Here is a 19,203-nt window from a genome sequence, read left to right as displayed (position 1 = left end):
AAAAAAAAATATGTAAAAAATCTGGAATTAATAAACAAAGATTTAAAAAAATCAACAATTAAACAAGGGATTGAGATGACCAATCCCGCTCACGCTGCGAACTTCGAACGCGGAAGAGTCGAGCCGTGGCCATGATGGGTGATTCCAGGAATCGGTCGCGTATGGCAGGATCTGCCATGCTTTACCGATCCCAGCCGCGCCGATTTCCGTCAACAGGCACAGTAACGGAGATATTTGGAACAGAAGCAGCCGCATATTCGTCTATCTGAAATTAAAGAGATGATTTCATGTAGAAGATACAAATTCGTTCCCTGATATTGAAATGCCGAACACGAGGAAAATGAGACATGCAAATGACAAAGTCGATGATCAATAGGAAGATAACATAAACAATTGTAGATTACAAGGAAAATTTTGAAAAATGATACGTGTTCTAATAATAGAATATAAATAATAAAAAGGAGAATGTAATTGCCATTCTTCTATGTATTTTAATTTATGAGACGTAACTTCTGAATGACCTGTAATGCCCGTTTCCGCGGCATTATGCGCCGAGTTCCGGACTACGCGTAGACCCGGTAGCGCGATTGTTCACTCGATTACATTTACCATAGCGAAATCGAACTAGAATTCGACTCGACACGCGTACGCGCGCAACCACTGAAAGTTCAACGCACCAGTACCGTCAGACGATTCGAAACTTGTGAATCATCTGCTAACGATACGTATCCACCGTCAAAATTTTTCATTGCAATAATTTTTCATAACGTTGCAACGATCGCTATATTTTCAATATACATGTATGATCGTAATAAAGAGTGTTTACTCTTCTTAGACTGTTATTTGTACAACATTATACGGAAATGTATGTTTTACGTGATATGGCTTCTCTCGACGCGTGGATCCATTGGGAAAACTGCTATATTTATGGTAACTTAATCGTTACAATAACATGAGAACACGTAAAACCGACTCAAAGTTGTAAAAACATGCTTGATACAACTCAAGTGTATTATATACGTTTGAAGCATCACCGCCCATTACTACACCATCAACATCAATCATGTTCCACACCACGGTCATTCTTCTGCAAAAAACGTTAATTAAAAGAGAAAGAGAAAGAAGAATTACTGCACAAACTTCGACAACCATGGGACTTCCGTATACATATACAACAATGAGATCACCGTGAAATTGTCTTATCTTGTTCTTTTAATCGCGAAAAATCTGTCCGTAAGTTCGTGGACCGTGTCGAACAGAACGCTATATACGAGGTAGAACGGGTTTTTGTCCGACTGTTGCACGGTTAAGAGCACGACGAGCAACATTGTTCGTGGCGATAAAATGAAAGTAAAAAAATGCAACGAGGAAACAAAGGATAGAACGTCTAGACATAGCGGAACAAATCTTCGGCAGGAAGATCTTCTCCGTTAACATCGACTCCGCACAGTTACGCTCGCTCTTTTACAGTTAGCCTCGCGGACCTGTCTTAATTTGTAACTACGTTTCGGGACATCCTCAACACGTTCCCCAACGCGTAGGTTTCATACGACAAATTCAATGTCATAGTGGTTTAAGTCGTAATTCCGAATGTTTGAATTCATTTTTACTCTAAAACATATCTTCCCTTTGGTTTCAGAACCGATTAAGTCGTAACTTTATTCTCTACCATTTCTGTTTCCACGGTTTGAACAGATGTAATCTATTTTTACGGTAATAAACACAGAAGATTATTTGATGAAAACTGGCAATGGCCTAACTTACACCACTATGATTCTCAACCCTGTTTTCCAAATTGTGTTATATAATATTTTATGAAATGTTGGTGCCATACAGGATGAAACGATCTTAGGCGAATCAAACATCTTATTTTCCCTTACGCCATTCAAATTATAAAATATGCAAACTTTTTAACATTTAACTCCGCTGTCTCATTATGTCGATTCCGTCAACTGTACGTATGCTGATGAACAGTAGTTAATTGTCGGTTTCACGATGGGATTTCGAAGAGGAAATTGGATAACGGATAGGTGAGGGGCTCTGAAGTAGGATAAGAACGTAATTGTAACTCGACTTTTGATGATTTATTGCCTAGCTAGCGGGATCGAGAGCGTGACTGGTGATGTAACATACTGAGGAAAGTTAATTAAACTTAGCTTCATTACGTAGAGTAAATAAGATGTTTGATTGCAGCAGAAATTGTCACATATTTGATAAATGTTAGATTTCTATATATAAGAAAAATGTATAAAAGATATGTAAGAGTATAAGACTATTTCTAAGAAAGGTAAATTATGGGTTTTTCATCAAATGTTTGAATCAACTTTGTTAAAGCATTCCCTAATTTAACCATTTAGATGTTAACTATCGAGAAACCAGTCCAGTGTGTCGTATATCTCATCATTTACATAGGAACAAAATCTCCACGTTCAGGCTGTACAGTTAATTGAAATTAAAGGCAAACACTGTAACTCTGGCACAACTGTCCTTATTTTCGCAACTAATTACCATTTGTCCCATTTCATTAAAACTTTTTAACAGCCGGTAAATAAATTAATGGAATTTCCTCGGTTCAATTTATGAGTGATGAAAATCAAAATTACTTAAAAGTACCATTCCTCGATATCTCCAAAAATATGTCATTTCTAACCGTATAATAATCTATAAGCAGAGAAATGTCAATGAAAATTTAAGACGAAAAAGAGGTAAATTTACCTGAATTCCAGAGCGCGGCCGGCTTTCAAATGTCGTTGACTGTTCAGAGTTACCACGCTTACTACGGTCCGTGAACTACGGCTTGCCGGTTTACCCCGGCTTCGTATCTGCATACCGTGTGCTGTTGTCGCCGCTAAAACACGCTCACCCCTCTACTCGCGGACTTAACTACCGTTCTCAATTGGTCGCTGTTTTTAACTGTAGTTCTTGTTCCGAAAGATAGGTAAATGGCTTCCTCTATGATCTACGAGCCAACACAATCAAAGATGATCGTTTAAAGTAGCTTATAGGAACAGGCAGACTACGGGCACATTTACGCTCCGATCGTGTGTAGAACGCTAAAAGGTAGAATTCTGAAAACTGTAGAACAAACGAGCGATAGTATTGCTAAAAAGACAAGTTAAGAGTACATAAATATGTAGTAAGAGGAAAGAAAAGATCTTCAACTGACAAACAAGTAATTGTGTCTATCATCATTTCGTCAATGCGGTTAAGGATAGTTATATACATTTATACATTACATTCTAAGAGTTACAGTTGCATGAAACAAAGGAGAAAGTGATGGGAGCAACTTACCTGCTCATTTATCCTCTGCACGTTCGGAGATGCGCATTAACATTATCATAATCGCTCAGTTGAATTATGCTTGTATTAGTATGTTTTATCTTCTTCGTTAATACATAAGAAGTACTTCAATATCGAATCCAAATCTGTGAAATCTAAGTTATATATAAATATATATACTTTCAATGTGATTATCAATAGTTTAGTTTATTTAATTCAACATATGTATATTTTCATGAAAACAAAAGTACGTCAAATTTTAACGAGCAATAGCTTTCGTTTTACATCACTATACGGTAATTTGCAGGATGCAAAAAGAAAAATAGAGAGTCTGATCTGAAAATAGAATGATCTTGAATAAATTGTAAAGGACATAATAGCGCTGTCATGCGCTATGGTGCATAAACTAGGGTAGAATTAAAAGCGTAGTAGAATGTAGATCGTTAACAAATAAAAATTAATCTAGGTGTTATTAAAGAAATTTGTTTCACCTTTTAAACTTTTTGATGATTGGTTTACTTTGAATATTTTGCATATTTTTGCATATCATGAGCATTTGGTACATTTCCATACATTCAAATTTTCTATGAATATAAAATGATCCGCACTCTACTTCATAGTATACTCTATACGTTTAAAATGCTCCATTAGAAGCTTAAATCTATCAAAATACAGCTCCTAAGGAAATGTGAACTTTCACATGAACACATAATATCGATTTTCTGATTGAAACGTATAGACAGATATATACTAGCATAAGCCACCTTCGGCATTTGACTGCATGGTGCAGCACTACTCTCTCTGGGATATCCTAGCCACTTTCGGCATTTGGCCGTATGGTGCAGCACTAGCTCTGTAACATAGAAAACCATAGGCGTCAGTTCTTCTTATTTCCTCTCTCATATATGTTTACTTTAATGTCACTTATTCAGGCGCTTGATATATTGTCGGAATGAAATTTTAGTAATGTGCAAGTAATTGTGAGTAGATTAATAAAGTATAATAAGATATTAGATTCATGTACATAGTTTCAAGTGACATCAATCTTTATGTCTAGTATATACATGTGTATTGATCTATAAGTCAGTGTTAAAATAACAAACAAACCAGCAGAAGAAGGAAAGAAGATTTCCTTCGGTTTTGCAAAATCTATTAAGAAATCTATTAAGAAAAAATGCTATTCCACAAGAAAAAAAGAAAGTTGATTACATTGAATGCCTTAATGAAAAAGGTATTAAAGTAATAGGGTGAGTTCAAAAAGTAAAATTTATAATCAAGAAACATATAACCTCAACCTAACCTATAAAAATCACCAATAGCGGAATATATATATTTGAAAACAATTTTTTATTTCAATGAGGAAGAAAGAAAAGATGAATCTCTAATTATTCCATTACTAGGTTCAAAAACCTGGCATGATAGAATTGTTAATAAAATAGATGCAGACATTTTCCTTCCGAAGGCAGATAAGGAAAAGGTAGGAGACGCTAGTGTTAACGAGGCAAAATCAAAGCTATCTAATGGAAAAACATCGCCAATAATATCAATAAAGAAAGAGCCAGTTGAAGATAGTGAAAATAAAGTTGTTACTTTAGAAGAGCAAGCGGCGGAAGAAATCATTGAGGAACTTAAGTCAAAGAATGAACATGAAACTAAAACAAATGATTTAACTTTACCTTTAGTAGAAGATGAATCATTAAGAGGCAAAGAACAGGTACGTTATCAACATATTGATGTGCAATGCACAGATGTATTACATTTGCATATTATAAATATTGTTTTTTATTCTTCAGTCTACGTTACAAGATTATGAAAAAATTCCTATTGATGCTTTTGGTGTAGCAATGTTACAGGGAATGGGATGGCAACCAGGAAAGGGAATTGGTTGAAATGAAAAGTATGAATTTTATTCTAGATTAAATTAATTATATGTGTTTAATACATCACTTATTGGAAAGTAAACAGAGAACATCATTTTTTATTTCACAATCGTTTATTCTAACTATTACAGATTAGTAGCAGCTGTCATACCAGAATTACGACCAAAAGGTATGGGTCTTGGAGCAGACAAAGTAGCATTGCAGAAGAAAAATACAGATTCCAAAAAAGAAGAGGAAGAAGTTAAAATCGAGAAAGGAACATTTGTGAAAATTATAGCTGGAAAACAAGGTAATAATTATGGTCAAATAGAAGGATTCGATGATGATACAGGAAGGCTCATAATAAACCTAGCTCTTGGTGGAAATATAATATCTGTAAATGAATTTATGGTACAGCCAGTGACTAAATCAGAATATTCTAAGAACTCAAAAGTTCTAAGTTAGTATGAAGTGTTAGTTTTTCATTAAGGGACTTTTAAGAAAATAAATTTGAATTGACATACACATATAAAGACATAATCAGACATGTAGAAAAACTAATTCAAGAGTACCTGTAAGTGTGTTGTTGCATGCAATTTTTTAAAGGTCCCTTCTAATTTTATATAAAATATGATAAATGTAGATCGGTCCGTCGTGTCCAGTAGTTGGGTGACTAGTGGGTTGTGGTGGTTGTTGACTCTTGTGTCATATCTGCTTCTGGACTTGTGTATTTCATCTTTGACTGTAGGTATCTTGAGGTCACGGTGGATTGTTTCGTTGGTAAGATACCAGGGTGCATTTGATAGGGATCTTAGCGTTTTCGATTGGAAGCGTTGGAGTATTTCAATGTTGGAATTACTTGCTGTTCCCCATAGTTGGATTCCGTAGGTCCAGACAGGTTTTATTACGGCCTTGTAGAGGGTTATTTTGTTCTGTATGTTTAGCTTGGAGCGTCGGCCCGTGAGCCAATAGAATTTTCTTAGTTTTTCCTTTAGTTGCTTTGTTTTTTCTGAGATATGTTTTTTCCAAGTTAGCCTCCTGTCCAGGGTCATGCCCAGGTATCTTACGGAGTCCTTGCTTGGGATTATTGTGTTGTTAATGGTGACCTGGGGGCAGGTTTGTTTTCGGAGCGTGAAGGTTACATGAGAGGATTTTTTTCGTTTATTTTGAAGCCTCATTTTTCGAACCACTTTTCCATGGAGTCGAGACTTCGCTGGAGAGTGGATGAGGCAATTGCCGGGTCTGCGTGGGTAGCTAATAGTGCTGTGTCGTCGGCAAATGTTGCTATTGTTACCTCGTTTGATATAGGTAAGTCGGCAGTGTAGATGGAGAACAGTAGGGGTCCGAGGACACTACCTTGGGGTATGTCGGATTCTATTGGGAATGTTGCGGAAGTGGCGCCTAGGCATTTAACTATGAATTGTCTGTTGGTTAGGTAGGATTTTAAGATGGTGTAGTATGGGTGGGGTAGGATCTTTTTAAGCTTGTAGAGTAGCCCTTCATGCCATACTTTGTCGAATGCCTGTTGGATGTCTAGGAATACCGCTGAGCAGTATTTTTTCTTTTCAAGGGTTTGGCTGATCATGTGGGTTATGTGGTGGATTTGCTCTACTGTTGAGTGTTGTTTTCGGAAGCCGAATTGGTGATCTGGGAGTGTTTTCAATTCTTCTAGGAGTGGAAGGAGACGATTCGTGAGCATCCTCTCGAATAGTTTAGACAGTGTAGGTAAAAGACTGATTGGGCGATAGGAGCTGGTTTCATATATTGGTTTACCGGGTTTAGGGATGAGGGTGATCAGTGAGATTTTCCACGCCTGAGGAAAGTATTCAAGGCGGAAGATAGCGTTAAAGATTGATGCGATGAGTGCAATCCCTTTTATGGGAAGTTCCTTGATTGCTTTATTGTCTATTAGGTCGTGACCTGCTGCTTTCTTGGGGTTTAGGCGACTGATTGCTTCTATGATCTCTGAAGAAGTGAAGGGTTCAATAGGAGGGGACATTTGGAAGGGAGTGTGCAGATATTCGGTAACGTCCGCTGCAGCTATGGAGGAATGGGGTTGGAATACTTCAGTCAAGTGTTTGGCAAATAGGTTGGCTTTTTCTATAGGGCTACGCGCCCATCCACCCTGCGGACGGCGGATTGGAGGTATTATTTGTGGGAGGCGCGTGAGTTTCCTGGAGGCCTTCCATAGTGAGTAGTTGGAGTCGGCTGTGGGGGACAAGCTGACGAGATATTTGTGAAAACGGTCATTATTGTAGATTTTTATAGTTTTGGATAATTTTCTAGTTGCGTTGTTTAGTTTGCGTTTGTCCTCCGGTGTTCTATGGGTCTGCCATATCCTTCTTAGTCTACGTTTTTCTGCTATTTTTTTAAATATGTACTGGGGGTATTCGTGATTGCCGATGGAGGTTTTTGCCGGTGTGGAGAAGCGGATAGCGTTTATTATGCTCGTGTTTAAGTATTCCGTGGCTGCTTCGATTTCTTCATTGGTTTTTAGTGAAGTTGAGGCTGAAGTTGTGTGTGTAAAGACTTCTCTAAAGAGCTGCCAGTTGGTGTGTTGGTTATGTATGGAGCCATTAGGTGTATTCTCGATGATAGTTGAACTGACTGTTACTATCACGGGGGAATGATCAGAGGAGAGATCAGCCGAGGAATTGATTTGGACGTGTCTTGACGAGATATTTTTAGTTATGAGGAAATCAAGGAGATCGGGTATTTTGTTTGTGTCGGTGGGCCAGTGTGTAGGTTCGTATGTGGTAAGGTAGTTGAGGTTGTTGGTTATTACGCTGTTGAGGAGGTTTTTGCCTCTTACTGTAACCAGTCTGCTGCCCCATTGGGTGTGTTTGGCGTTGTAGTCTCCTCCAGCTATGAATCTATTGCCCAGGGTGTCCAGGAAGTCGTCAAAGTCTTCTTTGGCGATGGAGTGTCTGGGAGGGCAGTATACAGCTGAAGTGGTGATTGTACCATGACAGTCTTCTATTGCTACGTTTGTTGCTTGGAGGTAGTCTTTCTGGAATGGTGGAAGTTCGTAGTGCTTAATGTTTGATTCGATTATGATTCCGGTGCCGCCGTGGGCCTTTCCGCTGGGGTGTTGGGTGTGGTAGAAGTTGTAGCCGTGTATTTTGAGGTAGTTCTTATCGGTGAAGTGGGTTTCGGATATGAGCATCACATCGATTTGCTGTTGTTTTAAGAATAGTTCTAGTTCAAATTTGTGCTGAGCTAGACCGTTGGCGTTCCGCAGAGCTATGCGTCTTGGTTTTATTTTGCTTCTGTGCGTATGAATTTGTCCATGAAGAGTGTGAGTAGTGACAGCAAGTTGTTAATTTGCTCAGTTTGCTTCTCGATAAGTTTTTCGAGTCTGGTGAAGTTGTTTGTGTTTTGTGGGGTGGGAATTCTATTTTCTGTGTGTACACTGTGGGTTTTCGAGTTGTTTACGTTTCCTTGTGTTGCCTGCGCGTGGGATACTGATGGTGAGGTGAGTTTTTGGGGTCTAGGTTCTTGTATGGTTATGTCCTTGGGTCTCAGTTTTGGATACTTAATATTATGTAGTGTTTTATATGCTGAGCATCCTTTGTAGTTCGCAGGATGCTCTCCTTGACAGTGGATGCACTTAGCGGGGGTTTCGGGGGATTTAGTGTATTGGTCAGTGGGGTGATTACTTGCACATTTTACGCACCGGAAGTTATGGTTGCAGTATTTCTGCGTGTGGCCGTACCTTTGACACCTTTTACATTGTACTATTTCTTTCTTTACAAGAGGTGGTTCGAACTTAACTATGGAGTTCATCAGCCGGTTGACGTTGTAAATTTCTTTGTTGTTCCCTTTTTGTTTTAAATCTATGAAGAATAGTGATAGTGGGTATCTTGAAATTCTATGTTTAATGTTGCTTATGTTTGTTACCTCATGGCCAAGATTTTGAAGTTTGTACTTTAGTTCATCTAGGTCGACTGAGTGGTGGATGTTGCGTAGCACCACACGAAAAGGTCTTTCTTCTTTGAGCTGATATGTGTGGAATTTAGCGTTTAACGTTTTTAGCAACTTAGTTAACTTTCTACAGGCGTCTGGGTGGGTCAGCAGAATTTTCACGTGGTTGTTGTTAATTTTTAACTTGTAGTCCTCTTTGCTGATGTCTTTTTCAATGGTCCTTATCATTGACTGTATGTCGATTACGTCGTCAATGAATATTGGTGGAGGAGGGGGAATTCTTTGAGTATGGAGATTATTTACCTTCTCGGTTGTATTCATGGAGTTTTCCGTAGACTCCAGTATTGAGAATCTATTGAAGGTGGTCACCTGGCTGGCTGGTGGTTTAGTTTGACTCTTATTCACATTTGTCTTGCTTGGTTCCAGCTTGCGTTTTTTCGAGTGATGGTCGTTTACCAGGATAGATGTGTTGCCCCCTTGCCACGGGGGAGGAAAAACGGCGGTGTTATAATTTAGCTCCGGAGAGCCTGTTTGGAATGATAGAGCCATCATCGAGCTAGTTAATTCAGTGTGAAAGAACTAGTCGAGAGGCTGTTAACCCTTAGCTAGGTTTGTTGGATTTGCTTTCGACAGATGAGCGTCACGTGGAGTTTTGTGAATTTCACAGGGCACTGGACACACGTCTCGGCACTCAGCAGCAACTGGATGGTCACGTGCTGTTTTGTGGACTTCGCAGGGCACTGGACACACGTTTGCACGCCTCGGCACTCACCAGCAAACTGTTCATGGTAACGCTGTCGAGGAAAACTATGATGGGTGTGCCTAAGGGCCCGAAATCATCGGATTCGTGGAAAAAAGCCTTCGTTCGGAAAGTGAGGGAAATTGGCGTTACTGTTAATTGGTCAATTTCCATGTTGGTGGTTAGGGAAGGGTGCTAGCCGCCCTAGAACTATCGAAACTCGGCCACGAAGTCATCAATGTCAGCAACATAAGGCATAGAGTCTCGAAAAAACCGTTATCCCTATTTTTTATCGATTTAAAACAGAAACCCAACAATAAGGAAATCTACAACATCAGTCGCCTAATAAACGCTATAGTAAAATTCGAACCACCGCAAATCAAAAAGGAGATAGTGCAATGCAAGAGGTGCCAAAGATACGGGCACACGCAGAAATACTGCAACCATATCTTCCGCTGCGTCAAATGTGCAGGTACACACCCCACCGACCAGTGCAGTAAATCACCAGAAATCCCAGCGAAGTGCATCCACTGTCAAGGTGACCATCCTGCCAACTACAAAGGCTGCTCAGCCTACAAAACACTGTACTCAAACAAGTACCCCAAACTTAGAACAAAAGAGGTAACCTACCAAATACCCAGCTCACCGAAATTCATCTTTACCCCAATCTCCCCAACCAATCAAACACCCAGCCCTACCAAATTCACCACTCCCTCAACCTCCTATGCCCAAGCGGTACAAGGCACTCAAAATATACCAAATAGCCACAGGGATCCTCCTCAAAATAGTGCCCCCAAATCACCTGATACAGACAACGTCTCTAGGCTTGAAAAGCTAATAGAGAAACAATCAGAGCAAATTAACAACTTGCTGTCACTACTCACACTCTTCATGGACAAATTCATACGCACAGAAGCAAAATAAAACCAATGCGAATAGCTCTGCGGAACGCCAACGGTCTAGCTCAGCACAAATTTGAACTAGAACTATTCTTAAAACAACAGCAAATCGATGTGATGCTCATATCCGAAACCCACTTCACCGATAAAAACTACCTCAAAATACACGGCTACAACTTCTACCACACCCAACACCCCAGCGGAAAGGCCCACGGCGGCACCGGAATCATAATCGAATCAAACATTAAGCACTACGAACTTCCACCATTCCAGAAAGACTACCTCCAAGCAACAAACGTAGCAATAGAAGACTGTCATGGTACAATCACCACTTCAGCTGTATACTGCCCTCCCAGACACTCCATCGCCAAAGAAGACTTTGACGACTTCCTGGACACCCTGGGCAATAGATTCATAGCTGGAGGAGACTACAACGCCAAACACACCCAATGGGGCAGCAGACTGGTTACAGTAAGAGGCAAAAACCTCCTCAACAGCGTAATAACCAACAACCTCAACTACCTTACCACATACGAACCTACACACTGGCCCACCGACACAAACAAAATACCCGATCTCCTTGATTTCCTCATAACTAAAAATATCTCGTCAAGACACGTCCAAATCAATTCCTCGGCTGATCTCTCCTCTGATCATTCCCCCGCGATAGTAACAGTCAGTTCAACTATCATCGAGAATACACCTAATGGCTCCATACATAACCAACACACCAACTGGCAGCTCTTTAGAGAAGTCTTTACACACACAACTTCAGCCTCAACTTCACTAAAAACCAATGAAGAAATCGAAGCAGCCACGGAATACCTAAACACGAGCATAATAAACGCTATCCGCTTCTCCACACCGGCAAAAACGTCCATCGGCAATCACGAATACCCCCAGTACATATTTAAAAAAATAGCAGAAAAACGTAGACTAAGAAGGATATGGCAGACCCATAGAACACCGGAGGACAAACGCAAACTAAACAACGCAACTAGAAAATTATCCAAAACTATAAAAATCTACAATAATGACCGTTTTCACAAATATCTCGTCAGCTTGTCCCCCACAGCCGACTCCAACTACTCACTATGGAAGGCCTCCAGGAAACTCACGCGCCTCCCACAAATAATACCTCCAATCCGCCGTCCGCAGGGTGGATGGGCGCGTAGCCCTATAGAAAAAGCCAACCTATTTGCCAAACACTTGACTGAAGTATTCCAACCCCATTCCTCCATAGCTGCAGCGGACGTTACCGAATATCTGCACACTCCCTTCCAAATGTCCCCTCCTATTGAACCCTTCACTTCTTCAGAGATCATAGAAGCAATCAGTCGCCTAAACCCCAAGAAAGCAGCAGGTCACGACCTAATAGACAATAAAGCAATCAAGGAACTTCCCATAAAAGGGATTGCACTCATCGCATCAATCTTTAACGCTATCTTCCGCCTTGAATACTTTCCTCAGGCGTGGAAAATCTCACTGATCACCCTCATCCCTAAACCCGGTAAACCAATATATGAAACCAGCTCCTATCGCCCAATCAGTCTTTTACCTACACTGTCTAAACTATTCGAGAGGATGCTCACGAATCGTCTCCTTCCACTCCTAGAAGAATTGAAAACACTCCCAGATCACCAATTCGGCTTCCGAAAACAACACTCAACAGTAGAGCAAATCCACCGCATAACCCACATGATCAGCCAAACCCTTGAAAAGAAAAAATACTGCTCAGCGGTATTCCTAGACATCCAACAGGCATTCGACAAAGTATGGCATGAAGGCCTACTCTACAAGCTTAAAAAGATCCTACCCCACCCATACTACACCATCTTAAAATCCTACCTAACCAACAGACAATTCATAGTTAAATGCCTAGGCGCCACTTCCGCAACATTCCCAATAGAATCCGACATACCCCAAGGTAGTGTCCTCGGACCCCTACTGTTCTCCATCCACACTGCCGACTTACCTATATCAAACGAGGTAACAATAGCAACATTTGCCGACGACACAGCACTATTAGCTACCCACGCAGACCCGGCAATTGCCTCATCCACTCTCCAGCGAAGTCTCGACTCCATGGAAAAGTGGTTCGAAAAATGAGGCTTCAAAATAAACGAAAAAAATCCTCTCATGTAACCTTCACGCTCCGAAAACAAACCTGCCCCCAGGTCACCATTAACAACACAATAATCCCAAGCAAGGACTCCGTAAGATACCTGGGCATGACCCTGGACAGGAGACTAACTTGGAAAAAACATATCTCAGAAAAAACAAAGCAACTAAAGGAAAAACTAAGAAAATTCTATTGGCTCACGGGCCGACGCTCCAAGCTAAACATACAGAACAAAATAGCCCTCTAGAAGGCCGTAATAAAACCTGTCTGGACCTACGGAATCCAACTATGGGGAACAGCAAGTAATTCCAACATTGAAATACTCCAACGCTTCCAATCGAAAACGCTAAGATCCCTATCAAATGCACCCTGGTATCTTACCAACGAAACAATCCACCGTGACCTCAAGATACCTACAGTCAAAGATGAAATACACAAGTCCAGAAGCAGATATAACACAAGAGTCAACAACCACCACAACCCACTAGTCACCCAACTACTGGACACGACGGACCAGATCCGCAGACTAAAAAGAAAATACCCTCTAGATTAAATCCTTAGTTTCTACTAGAACCAACAATATAAAACTATTGTGATCCATGTCATTGTATCACGCCAAATTAAATTAATTACTGAAAATTCTCAACGAGAATTGATCGTAAATATTCTAATAAAAAAAAAATCTCTAAAAAATTCGATGAAAATTCTCATGAAACATCAATTGAAACAATTAAACGCAACAGAGAATGGGTATAATCATATAATTCCTCCCCATTTCAAAATTCATTAATATACATCGATTTTTGTTTTCATATTTGTTTTGTATGTGAAGAATACGTATTTATTGGCATAAAAATATTTTCTGTTTCAATTCCTGGTCATTTTAGATCGAAACTTCCAAATATCGTTGATTAAAAATTTTTTAATTTTTGAAATGAAAGGCACTAATTATAGGACAAAAAGTTGTTTCAATTATTTGAACATTCTGCTTCATTCCTACAATAACATATTTTATTTTAAATTAAAACAAGAATCAATACTATTGTGTATAAGTTTAATGGAGTGACACAGGTGATTTGTAGCTAACACTGTAGCTAACATAGTTTCTGCAATATACCCTTTAATCGAGTAGAAATAAGGGGATTTTAGAAATTTCTATTAACCGACAGTATTGTCAACAAGTTTTAACAATGACTGAAGGTTGCAAAATTAAATATAAAATGATTTATTAATAGCATATGCAGTGTTAAATTTGTAAATAAGCAGTTTATCTTTTAAGAATAACAAAGACACCAGAAAATAAAGATAATATTCTAATTATATTGCAAACTAACGAATAATGTAAAGAATTTATTTTTGTTATCTATATCACAGATTTTAGGTAAAATATTAATTTACTTATTACTAGGAGATTGAATTTGAAATATAATTATAATTTATAAGGGACACCTTTAAACTAGCAGATATTTTGTAGCAGTTCTCTAGCCTTTGTACAATATAACACAGTTCGGTTTAATTGAATTTAATCCCTTTGACCAGCCAGTTTCCAATTTCATTTATGGCATAATCTCCTGACAATTTCATACCCTTCAAAAGAAACACGATTTTCTATTATTGTTTTACAATCGCGGAATATGATCAGTGTTTCAATTAAGCTCCACTGTTTTAATTTCCCGTCTACGCACGATGTGGGTACACCGTTTTTTTTGTTTTTAGATACAAGTGACGAGAAATTATGAAATGATATTTTAAATTTAAACTGATTTCATTCATTGATTTATTGTAGCGACAATGGTAACTTGTTTAAATAAAGATTTTATAAATAAAATATTTAAGGTCTAAAATAATAAATAAACACATGTGAAAACATTAAAGCTGTTATCCTTATTCATGGTCTTGTTGGAACGTGTTTAACGAGCGTAACGTAGGCGTGAAAACGAAAACGTTGAGACTCTTGTGGCGTAAAAAGACTGAATTCCTCATAAAAATACAAGAAACGAGAGAAAACGTGCACATAGTTTATTCTCGACCTGGGATACATAAAACCAAAAAAAAAAAAAAGAAAAAGAAAAAGGAACAAAAATTTTTATTGGTTATTTACCGAAACTCATTGTATCATTTTTATTACTCTATATAAAACGTAGAATCATATACTGACGAATGCTATTTCGAATTTCTAACTTCAGAACGATAATTACATATTTGAAATTACCAATAAGTGGTAGTAGCATTAAAAATATGGAATATTCAACGAGATGAAATATAGGTAAGGTATTTAAAAGAAAAAAGATTGAAACGTTCGATGTAAAACGATGAAATTAAATGATTGGATTTGAAAACTTGATTCGGTTTAATAATTCGATGAAAAAAGTATTCATCCTATGAAAAAAGAATTCATGTTCCTGTCGATATATCAACGACGTGCGCCGTTACTTCCGACTGCTCTGCAATTCAAATGCAATACTCGAATATACATGGCGAAAGAAATGGAAATTGAGCAATTTAAGGGAACGAATTACTCTCGCGTCCACGTAACTTCAAAATGTTTCACGTGTCCGTGTTTGCGAAACGAAATTCGTCGTTGTCCAACTAACACGCTTGCAGATGCTACGTTCACTTTGTTGCATATAGGGCTTAAATATATGAACAAATAGAACGGCGCAACTGTCACTAGCGTAATTTTTAAAGTGAATTAATGCATAATCTCGTCATCTACGTTTGACCATGATTATGGCAGTGATCATTGTTATATACGAATCTTCGTGCAATATATGTGAAAATTCGTGGTTGTCCAATTAACACGCTTGCTGATGCTACGTTCACTTTGTTGCATATAGGGCTTAAATATATGAACAAATAGTACTGCGCAAGTGTCACTAGCGTAATCTTAACGTGTTAAAGTGAATCAATACATAACTTCGTCATCTACGCTTGACCATGACTACGGCAGTGGTCATTGATATATGTGAAGCTTCGTGGAGTAGATGTGAAAATTCGTCGTTGTCCGGTTAACACGCTTGCAGATGCTCCGTTCACTTTGTTCCATATAGGGCTCAAATATGTGAACAGATAGAATGGAGCAACTGTCATTAGCGTAATTTTAACGCGTTAAAATAAATTAATGTATAATTTCGTCATTTACGTTTGATCTACGTTTTTTCATCTACGTCATCTACGGCACCTACGCGAATCTTATTGATTACGTCTTTGGCAGTGTTCGTTGCTATAAATGAAACTTAATAGTTGTTGAAACCGCTCGAAAGTCGTGTTCCTAAATCATTCCCTCGTCTCGTATCGTGTTCATCAAATGGAAAAGGAGATTGTGTTTTAATGAAATCGCTTGTTACTATCAATCTTGCTGTGTCACTCGCATAGGAGAAGAAAGTGAGGAAGGAGAAAAAAATTAAGGTAAGGTCATCAATGAGCAAAATGTTTAATGTACATTAAAATTGAGTCCGCTGCAACCCTCGTGACTTTTAAAATTCCATACGTATATTGTTATACGTAACATTGCCATATTAAATATATTCGATCAAATATTCAATCTCGTTCCCTGAAAGCTGTTCCTGGATATCTGGTTGGATACTTTACGCACGGAAATACAGAGTGTGAACAGTAACAAACCCTCTATGTAGAGTTTTTGCTTTGCTCTTTTGAACAGGTAGATGACATTTTGCTTCGAAAAACGGATATATGTTCCACGGATATGCACATACAGAGTATGTGTATCGATATACACATTGATATACACCTTTGTACAGAGTGTCAAAAAAGTATTTATCGCGGTTTTTTTTCAAGCCATTCTACACCTTCGATTTGATGAAAATTGGTTAAATAAGTGTAGCGCAAAATTGATCTTGACCACAATTTTCAGTGTCAAATTGTTTTTCTATTGCATCATATAGTGCTCATTAGAAAGGAAAGTTCCGTTCTTTTAGAAAAAATGTTTGCAATTTCATTAATACTTAGACTGATTTTATTCATATTTTAAGGTCAAATATGGAATACAATAACATCAATACTAATATCTACTTTTTTGTGCGAATTACTTTATATTTCAATCTTCCTTGATATGCAGTGACAAGCAAAAGTGTAAACACAGCCCGTTGATTTTATGTAGAAAGCGAATGTCGAAGGTATAATGAGAAAAGAGCATTATTTGACCATTCCACAAAATAATTTACCTAAATAGTAGTTAATTCTATTGGATATAATAAACGTGAAGTAGTACTAGTGGACGAAATACTATGTTGAAACCTTGATTCGACGAGTATAATTAATGTGTAAAACTGTAAACGTGGTTTGAGATGTCCATTTTTGTAAAATGTTTTGTACATTATTAATGTTAATGAAAATTAACTATTACATTTCGTTAATAATAACTTGTAGTTACTGTTACCTAATCTTTACCGATCACTTGAAAAATTAGTTTTTTATATTTATGTGTTTACTTTTTTCGCTCGTCGCAGTACATGTTTAAGTCAGATATGAAATATCTGGCGTATTCCAGCGGCTTTAATTAAATCTAAGATGTTGATATCCTTAATATTGAGAATGTTGTTAGTAAAGTAACTATTTCTATCCAAAAACAAGATATCTTTGAGACAACGTGAATTTTCGTTCCAATTTTCTTAACTTACAAGTATAAAATTTTCATCGCATGATACAATCTATCCTACAAAGTTCTTGCACACGACGAAGCTGAGAACATAGATCTTCTTCAAATATTATTTTTCTCACTGCTTCGTGTGGAATTTCTACTCGACGAGATGTTATTAAACGCTTAAAAGCTTATTATTAAACGATAACATACTTTTTCCTACATGAATGAACATGAAAGACGTCGAGTGAGGAATTAGAACAATTGTGGATGGTTGGAAACTATTATGCTGCGATCTACCATTCGTTATTGCCTATACATACCACGGAACAAAGGATAATTATCACCGAATTCATCCAGAGCACATTTTCTAAGTTTTACTGTATATGATTACGCCCATTATATTATATTATGTTATTACGATGTTATCTAATTAATTGTTGTCTATTTGTTTTGATACTTATATTAACCATTATTTATAACATAATATACTAAATACAATTAGTATACACAATTAGTATAGGGATTAGTATAAGAAATTTTAAACAGCTTTTTTCAAAAGAACGAATCATTTACGATCCAGGGGTTTTCTGAAACTTTCGTTTCTCGTGATGAGTACTTTATGATGCAATAAAAAATTTTATCTGAAAATTATACTCAAGATCAATTTCATGATCCATTTTCTCTAACAGATCTCCATCTTCCACAGCTATAACAAATAATTTTTTGACACTCTATACATTTAACATCGATTATAATTCTGATAATTGAAACACCGAACATCAATGTGTTTATTCACTACGCCAACACAGATAACAATTAACATTGATATATAATATATATTTGACGATATATATCTGAAAGAATAGAAATTTCATTTAATCGAATATATGACCATACTCGGTTAAGTACCAACAACGACTATCTATCAACCTTATCTTACTTCCTCGAAGATATAGAAAGACTTTAAAAATTTCAGCCATGTGATTTGGTCCTTTAAAATTTAGAAGTAATATAACGATAAAAAACATAGGGTAATCTGAAAGAATTTTTCGCAGAATTTCCTTCCCCTTTGAATTGGCTTTTATACAGAACGACTTTAACCTTTTCAAGGAAATACCTATAGATTGTGACGATCTATGATTTTAAATAGAGAGGTATATCTGAAAAGAGGTGGATGTAAAACGTAGCGTATAAAACGTAGATCAAATCTTTATTCAAGGTGTGGCGGCACTCGACAAGCCGAAAAATCAGCAGTACCCCGGCAGCGACATCTACAGCCCCCAGTGACACTTACAGCGGAACAGGCCTACTATCTACCACAACTATAACTCACAACACGGCCACCTCAAAGGATTTTTCTCTTCGCAGAGAATCAGGTTTTCAAGAACGATCGAATATGTATGCACTTGATTTACACGTGAAGTTGTCATTAAAAATATTGTTGCGTTTAAAAAGATAAATATTGATTTAAATTTAATGAAATTGTTAGTCCAATTGTTTTAAGCTTAAAGATATGTAGGTGTCACATTTATATATTGAAAACCTGGGAGCGGCATTAATTAACAAACCTAGTCACGCGCACACGTACTTCAAAACCATGCTTGAAAATCGATATTCCCTGAAACAATGCATCGTTCTCCGCTACCAATTTATTTTCGCACGAAGAATCAGTCCATTCATCGTTGCCGCCACCATCGCTACTGTAATCTATATTACTCGAATAAATTCTATATCTTGATTGGAAAATCGCATATTTTAACGAACTTTCTGTGTTTTTT

The 19,203-nt window shown here is 37.7% G+C and overlaps 3 long non-coding RNA genes across 4 annotated transcripts; 1 reads left to right on the top strand and 2 right to left on the bottom strand.

The window, feature by feature from the left end:
- Positions 1-83: 83 nt before the first annotated feature.
- On the bottom strand, positions 84-3,413 carry LOC126927775 (uncharacterized). Of its 2 annotated transcripts, XR_007715872.1 has the most exons (4): positions 3,292-3,413; positions 2,716-3,075; positions 2,509-2,661; positions 84-265 (listed from the first exon to the last, which is right to left on the bottom strand). It is a non-coding gene; the product is annotated as an uncharacterized LOC126927775 (long non-coding RNA). The 2 variants fall into 2 exon arrangements; XR_007715871.1 differs by lacking the exon at positions 2,509-2,661.
- Positions 3,414-3,470: 57 nt separating this feature from the next.
- Positions 3,471-3,904, bottom strand: LOC126927786 (uncharacterized). Its single transcript, XR_007715887.1, has 2 exons — positions 3,771-3,904; positions 3,471-3,615 (listed from the first exon to the last, which is right to left on the bottom strand). It is a non-coding gene; the product is annotated as an uncharacterized LOC126927786 (long non-coding RNA).
- Positions 3,905-4,106: 202 nt separating this feature from the next.
- LOC126927778 (uncharacterized) lies at positions 4,107-5,716 on the top strand. Its single transcript, XR_007715875.1, has 3 exons — positions 4,107-4,539; positions 4,648-5,176; positions 5,291-5,716. It is a non-coding gene; the product is annotated as an uncharacterized LOC126927778 (long non-coding RNA).
- Positions 5,717-19,203: the final 13,487 nt, after the last annotated feature.

This window comes from Bombus affinis, unplaced genomic scaffold (assembly GCF_024516045.1).
Source record: "Bombus affinis isolate iyBomAffi1 unplaced genomic scaffold, iyBomAffi1.2 ctg00000214.1, whole genome shotgun sequence".
NCBI classification, from domain to species: domain Eukaryota; kingdom Metazoa; phylum Arthropoda; class Insecta; order Hymenoptera; family Apidae; genus Bombus; species Bombus affinis.
This window is presented reverse-complemented; position numbering and strand designations above follow the sequence as displayed.